The sequence below is a fragment of the Halichoerus grypus genome, chromosome 3, assembly GCF_964656455.1.
Source record: "Halichoerus grypus chromosome 3, mHalGry1.hap1.1, whole genome shotgun sequence".
NCBI classification, from domain to species: Eukaryota; Metazoa; Chordata; class Mammalia; order Carnivora; family Phocidae; genus Halichoerus; species Halichoerus grypus.
In genome coordinates, this window is record NC_135714.1 from 133,842,058 (window position 1) to 133,849,602 (window position 7,545).

Here is a 7,545-nt window from a genome sequence, read left to right on the forward strand (position 1 = left end):
TCACACTCCCACCAAGCAAGAGGTCAAATCAATGATTTTACCATCTTTTTTTCCCTTTTTCTTTTCTTTTTTTTTTTTTATACATTGACATTCTTTTAAATGTTTTTAATGAGCTTAAAGTGCCAACAGGATCTTGGCCAACTTTTCCACGTTTACCTGTCTACTGTAATTCCGTCTATTATTCAGCAAACCTCCAAAGAGTTATCTTTTCATATTTTGTCCTTTATGCTTTCTATACATTGCTTAATTAAATTAAGTTAAAAGTTGAATTTAGTAAGCTATTTGAAAAGAAATGATCAATCTAATTTTTGAAAATTCTTTTCTATAAGGTCTTCATCAAGCAGATAAAGATTTCATATTTCTGTGAATTTATGCTTTATTTCTTACCATAACTAGTTTTTTTTTTTTTTTACCACATTTTAAGATTAAGAAAAAATGTTTATCATTAGGAAAGATAAAAAATTAGATTTCATGTGCTTGGTTTAGTTTCTATCTTTCAATACACATTTACCCTCTTTAACATAGAGCTTTCTACTTTAAGAAAGAGTTTTGGTGTGATTTAATGTTGTCTATTAATTCCTTATGTTCAATGCTTGATAGGAGGAGACTTAAGGACCCCAATCCACAAAATATCATAAAGCTATTTCTCTTGCACTTATACCTGGAAATATCCTGGGATTTTTTTGTACTTTTCTCAATAACCTCCAACCCCCAAATCTCTGCCCACACCATAGGCAGTGACTCTTCACAACAGAGATAAGTTTATTATTTTCACAGACTTCAGCTAAAAGATATAAACAGCTTATAGTGGGAGAAACTCTTCTACTCTAGTTCTAGGGATAAATTTTATTGGAGCCAACTATAAGCAATTTATTTCTAAAAGAAGTTGCATTTAAAAGATGAAATTGAGTCAAAGAAATAAATATTTATAAAATGTTATGGTTCAGACTTTCTAACAGATGAAAATATATTTTGCTTTTTTAATTTTTTTTTAACCTTCCAATTTTATAGGATGGCTTTTTGTTGGTTTAATTCAATATCTTAAATAAATGTATGCTAACTTTAAACAGTAAGTCCCAAAGCTATTTGCCAGTATTATTTTCAGATTGCATTTGAACTCCCTCCATCTTTATGTTAAACCTCATTCCAATGCACAGGCAAGACAAGGTTGATATAATATTTAAACAGAAACAAAGAAGGTTCTGTCCATAGTTGCAAATGATGTTGATGTAAAACCACTACCCTGGCACTGAGTGATGAGTGCTACCCAGATAAAGAATCATTAAGCACCAACAAGCATCATTTCGATAGTAATCCCAGGGAACTAGAGCACTTCAGACATTCCTTAAGGGAAGATAATTGATACTAAGTCACACACAAGCAATTTACTACTAAAAGCAAATAAAATAGTTTGAGGATCTTTTATATTTCTTTCCCTTTGAAGCAGAAAATGTCCTATTCACTTAACAATAGGAGGAATTGTACTAAGAATCAAAAATGGAAGAGGAGGAGATATGGCAACATACAGGATGAGATTAGCAGTTTGGTGTCTATCTGAATGAATAACCAAGCTTAACATTGTTAAAATGTACTTGGTTGATTTTCCTACTAAAAACAACCACAAAGTCAGTTATTAACAAAAAACAGTAAGTAAAGATGGTGTTATTTAGACACAGATTACAAGATTTAGGCTTGAATAGTTAATGCCCTGACAACTTCCCACCTATTAATGGAAATTTAAAAAATTCATGATCATTTTAGACTATCACAGATTGAGTGATATGGATCAAATTGTGTACCCCAAAATTCGTATGTTGAAATCCCTAAGTCCCAATGTGATTATATTTGGAGATAAGACTCATAAGAGGTAATTAAGGTTAAATGCGGTCATCAGGGTGGGGCCCTATTTTGATAGGATTAATGTCCTTATCTGAAGAGACACAAAAGAGTTCCCTTTTCTATTCTCCACATGAAGATCTGGCAAAAAAGGAGACCATCTGCAAGCCAAGGACAAAGCTCTCACCAGCAGTCAAATTAGCTAGCACATTGATCTTGGACCTCCCAGCCTCCAAAGATGTGCGAAATAAATTTCTGTTATTTAAGCCAGCCAATCTATGCTATTTCATGATGTCAGCCTGAGCAGACTAAGGCATTGGAATTGGAACATTTGATGGAATGTTGAGGACAAAGGAATTTGTAAGAATTGGTAATCAAGACTTTTTTCCCCCTTCTTTACTGCACAGTAATAAATTCTGTTAACTCTTGTTCTTGCTGGAAGGATATGGACTATCATCATTGTTTCTTCAATGGTTCTAAAGATAATTCAGTGGATATGTTTTGAAAATTTCAGGTTTCAAGATAAACACAAACCTTAACATGCAAAGTTTTTCTTAATTCGCAGCCTTTAAACTTCGTTCAACCTGTTTACATTCAGAAGAACAATTGCCACTGACTTATGAGTCCAAACCATCAGGGTAGAACTTGCCACCTTGCCATTTGTGTTGCCCAGTTTTATTAATATATTGGGATTGCAAGAGTAAATGAATTTACTTTACATGAAGTTGGTCATGGTCCAAGTCCGCAAATGTTCAATAGGAACTTTTATGAGGGCGTAGGTCAGAAAAGAGTACCAGAAACCAATTAAATATGCTGGAATTTCTTTTTCAATTGTAGATATATTCTATTTATCATGCACTATTAGCAGTATGTTTGCCAAAGAAATAGAAAGAACAACATTGCTGACAAACGTTGTTGGGTTAAAAGTCCATTAATGAGCTTCTCTTACAAAATAGCTTCTTTCAACTTGATCAGCCATGTCTCTTCTAATGATTTAAACATGGTTCTTTAAATCTTAAAATCAAAACCAGGAGGTATAGTATAAATCACTGAAATTCAAGTTCTCTTAAGTGGCATATGAATGGTTACAAAAAAGACATGATTATTCCCTCTGCATTAGAGAACCTGAGAGCTCCTTTCACTTTCCTTTTCGATTCCATTTCTTCCTTTGGCAGGTGTCCAGATCGGCAATGACATATATAAATTATCCAGTGTGGACAAGGAATTCTTCTAGGCAAGAAAGAGAGAGAAAAACGAAGATGATGTCATAGACTAGAACTATGTTTTAGAAAAGGAGAAAGGGAGTGTTTTCATTTTGCTGTATCATGACCCATGCATTCTATCTTTGATATGTGAGGAACTGCACCATCTATGATCCCACATATCAGTGAGGTCTATGTACCTGGCACAGAGATAAGCACTTCTCATGAATTCTTTTCTTATTTTTCACAAATTTTATTAGGTTGATAGTAATATTGCCACAATATTAAAGATAAGGAACTGAGACTCAGAACTAGTTATGTAACTTTTTCTCAGTAACACTGCTAATTAATGGTGGTGCCACAGTTAAATATCAAGTCTGTCTAGTTGAAATGCCAATGTTAATTTGCTTACTTCATATGGACTCTGTATAGAAACTGGCCTCCTCACCAATATCAGCCTACCGTTAGCAAACTTTGTTACCAGATGGGCAGGTCTTTGGGGATGTGGCAAAATACACACACGGAAAATTACACTTTAAATCAAATTAACAGAAAGTGAAAACAAATTTACCTTCTCATTTATGCTGCCATTTCCATTTCAGTGATTTCTAGCATTCTTTTCCCAAGGTATTTGCAGCATCATTAGACAACTTAGATAGGGGAGCAGACCTACCAGCTTGGGTAGGTCAAGTCCTGGGGGGAACTGGTCCAGCTCTAGGTGATAATTTGCATTAAGTCTGGTGAGCACAATAGTTTCAAGCAAGTTGTCAGCAAGGGCCTGAGATAAAGTAGTTGGTTTCCCAGTAGATGGCAGCAAAAGCAAAATACGTGTAGACAGTATGGCAGAATCTGGGTGATTGGGCAGAATCAAAATCAGAGAAACTCATGGATAAATAGCAGATCTAAAGGCAAAAGAGCATGAGATTCAGGATGTCAGTCTCCAGGTAACTTGACTGTTATTAGTAGAGGAGGGAATGAGATCTAAGGAAAATGGGGTACTAAATATTCATCATCACAGAGACTATGTTGACCCAACATAGGCAGCAAAAAGGAATTGGGTTAGGGGATCTCCACAGTTACAAAAGTTTAACGCATAGAGGCTGATAAGCAGTGCACATGACTAGGAACAAGGGCTAAGAATAAAAGGTTAGGGCTGAATCAAGAAGCAGAATCTGGTGGTATTGGATACCAAAATGAGCCTTACATCATCACACAAAATCCGTAAGTTTCTTTCTTTCTTTAATTTTCCTCTTGATTCATCACCATTTCCTCTGACCACTCTAATCAATAGCATTTTTACATGGAAACCATAACTAAAAATTGTAGCCTTTCTTCAGTTCCTCTGTACTTGTATAACTCAATACCGTTCCTTCCACTCCTGGTCTTTCCTTTCGTTCCTTTCCTTCCTTTGAGTCCCTCTTTTACTACCCTTCTCCCTTCGTAGCAGGCTCTCAGGAAATTAGTCATCTTGCATCACAACATCACTTCTCATAGCAGCAGGCATTTGGGGCTGTGGCTGGATGGCCCAGGAGGTCTCATCACCATAACTGCCAGTTGGTGGAAAAGATAGATGCAGTCCACTCTTCTCTCCTCTTAAATACCATGTCCTAATCCCAAGGCAACGGAGCGGGGTTGTATCCATTACTCAGTGATGACTCTTTTTATTAAATTGCAGGATTCTTAGAGCATCAGAAGATGAACTATTAACCTACATTATATCTCAAAGAACAAAAATTATCTATGTGTTGAGGAAGTTCCTGGCAAGATTAAACTCTGTGTCAAATAGTAATTTGCTATTTTGGGTGTTGGGTAGAAGAGCTCAGCAACAAGGAAGAAACAAAAAGATAAACATTCCTTTCTCCATTGATTCAATATTTTTCTGTTTCCATTTTAAAGATTCTGCTAACTACTTCAGAATGAGTAATCTAGGATTGAGAAATCAAACAATACTGTTCTAATCATAGTAAGGCATATGCAAAGTGTATTGTAGTGTGTAAAGCCTTACATTGCTGATGTGTACATTTACAACCATGACAGTGAATTTTATTAATGTCCATGATATTGAGGAAGACCAGGTCCTTAAATTCCACATTTTCCTTAGGATTAGTGTGTTTTTTTCAAGGGGCTCCAAATTTTCATATCACATCCCCTGCATTGATATTACATTTCAAATGTACTAACTTTGATGTTTCCAAACAATTTTTTAAATATTTAGCTATAAATATATGAGAAAACCTAAATATAATAGTTAACTCATTTTGAGAAATTAATGACAAACACGTATCAGTCAAATTCAGTCTTTAATTTCTTTTTAACTGTTTCCTCTCTTGAAACAAAAGAGTACCTAGAACCTGGAATTCTACAATTTAATACAAAATTTTTCTTTCATTGACATGTACACAGTCTGGTTGAGGTGACTAATTTCAATTCTAATAAATATAGTAAAGTTTCTCATACAACAGGGATCAACAAACTTTTTCTGTAAAGAACCAAATAGTGAATATTTCAGCTTTGGAGGACATATGGCTTCTGTTTTAACTACCTAACTCTGCCATTGTAGCAGGAAAGCCGCCATGGACAATATGCAGAAGTTTGAATGTGCCATGTTCCAATAAATCTTTATTTACAAAATTAGGTGACAGGATGAATTTGGTCCACAGGCTATAGTTTCTGACCTCTGCATGAGAATTTCTCTCTTACTGCTTTGACCTTAAATCATTTCCCAAAACTTTGTAGGAAGTTGTATATATAACTAGTATTATTATATGGAATAGTTGTGCATGTTTGTATTCACAACATCTTATCAAGGTCATGTAGATATTCATAGGCATCTGACCTATTTTTCTCTTCCAGTTTTATAGATAGAAATGTATGGTCTGATGGCATAGTTAAATAAGAAGGACACAAAACAAAACAAAAGTATCTATAATAACCATTTTCTCCTTCTTACTTTTCTGTATAAAACAGTCTCATAGAAGACCAATGCCATTTATGGAATTATGGAATGTTAGATGAGAAGTGATCATTTAGTGTAAGTTCCTATTTTGCAGATGAGGATACTGGCATAAATAAATTGATTGTTCAAATCAGTATCGATAGGGAAAACAAGAAAAGCAAACCCAACTCCAGAGTTCAAGTCTAGCCTTCTAACCCTTTGGTATAGTGATCTTCTCACAAAATCCAATAACATTTTTAACATCTCTCATAATCACTTGGTAAGTAGGAGTAGAGGAGAAGGAGCAGCCTAACATTCTGACTATTACCAAGATTCAGACAATGGTGGTTTAATTTCTCTGCCATGCTCTGAAATTGACTCAAAATAAACTTGTATTTTCCTCACTTTGTCAATATTACCAGTTATAAGACATTACATATTTAGTGAAGTATAAACAGCATGTTTATTCCGTTTCAGCAATGGAAGCCGCACACTTCCCTTGTAAAAAGTATCCCTTTAACAATAAAATCTATAGAGGCAAGAACTAATTCATTTCTATAAATCTCTATGTGATCTCTTCAGTGTTAATAACAACGCAGCTTTGATCTACATCTTATCTTTTAGAAAAGTGAAGGTCGATCTAGTTTCGGTTGTAGGGTGTGTGTGCGTGTGTGTGTGTGCACGCGCGTGTGTGTGTTCCCCTGTGAGCTTACGGAAATGAGGAGAATGTGTGTGGAATGTGATCTCCACGAGGGTACCAGAGCTGGATGTGAGGTTGCTAGGCAATTTTCCCTATTGTTTTAAACAAAGTGCACAGGGCTGGCAGCAGCTGTCAGAGTTCCTGGCTCTTAAGAATAACAGAGCTGAAAAACACAAAGAACAAAGGTCTTCCACAATAAATGGCAATAAATAACAGGAACTTTCTGTGCCAGTAAATGCAGGCACTTGGATGCTAAAGCAGTTAATAGGGTTAACAAATACAAGAGGTCATTTGAATTCTATTTGTTGTCAAATACTTTTTTCCCCTGGACACTTTAATTTAAATGGTAAGACAGTCTGAAAAGAGAATGGTAGACTGCAATTTTAATAAATTATTCCTTTAAAATCACCATTTTCTTGCTTGTTTATTTTTATTTTATTCATGCAGAATTTCACCTCAGGAGCAACAGTATAAACCTTACTCTAAATATGTTTTAAAGATTTTAAGTAGAAACAAATTCTACATTTTATGTTAAAAAAAACCAGTTCATTCAACGAACTATCTCCTTAAGACTCTTTTTTCACCCTTTTATATAAACCACATCCATTCTTCAACCCTTTTCTCTTTATCATGGCGGTGGTTACCCAATGCTATACACATAGTGAAATTGAATAGAGCTACACACACACATACACACACATGAGATCATTTATAATGGTTGAAATCTGAATAACTTCGATAGGTTCTATTATTGTCAATTTCTTCGTTGTGACAGTATATTGTAGTTGTGTAAGAGACTGCCATTGGTAGAGGTTGTGGTGCTGAGACTTGTCTATACATAGGTTTGCAAATTCCTGTGAATCTAGAATTAT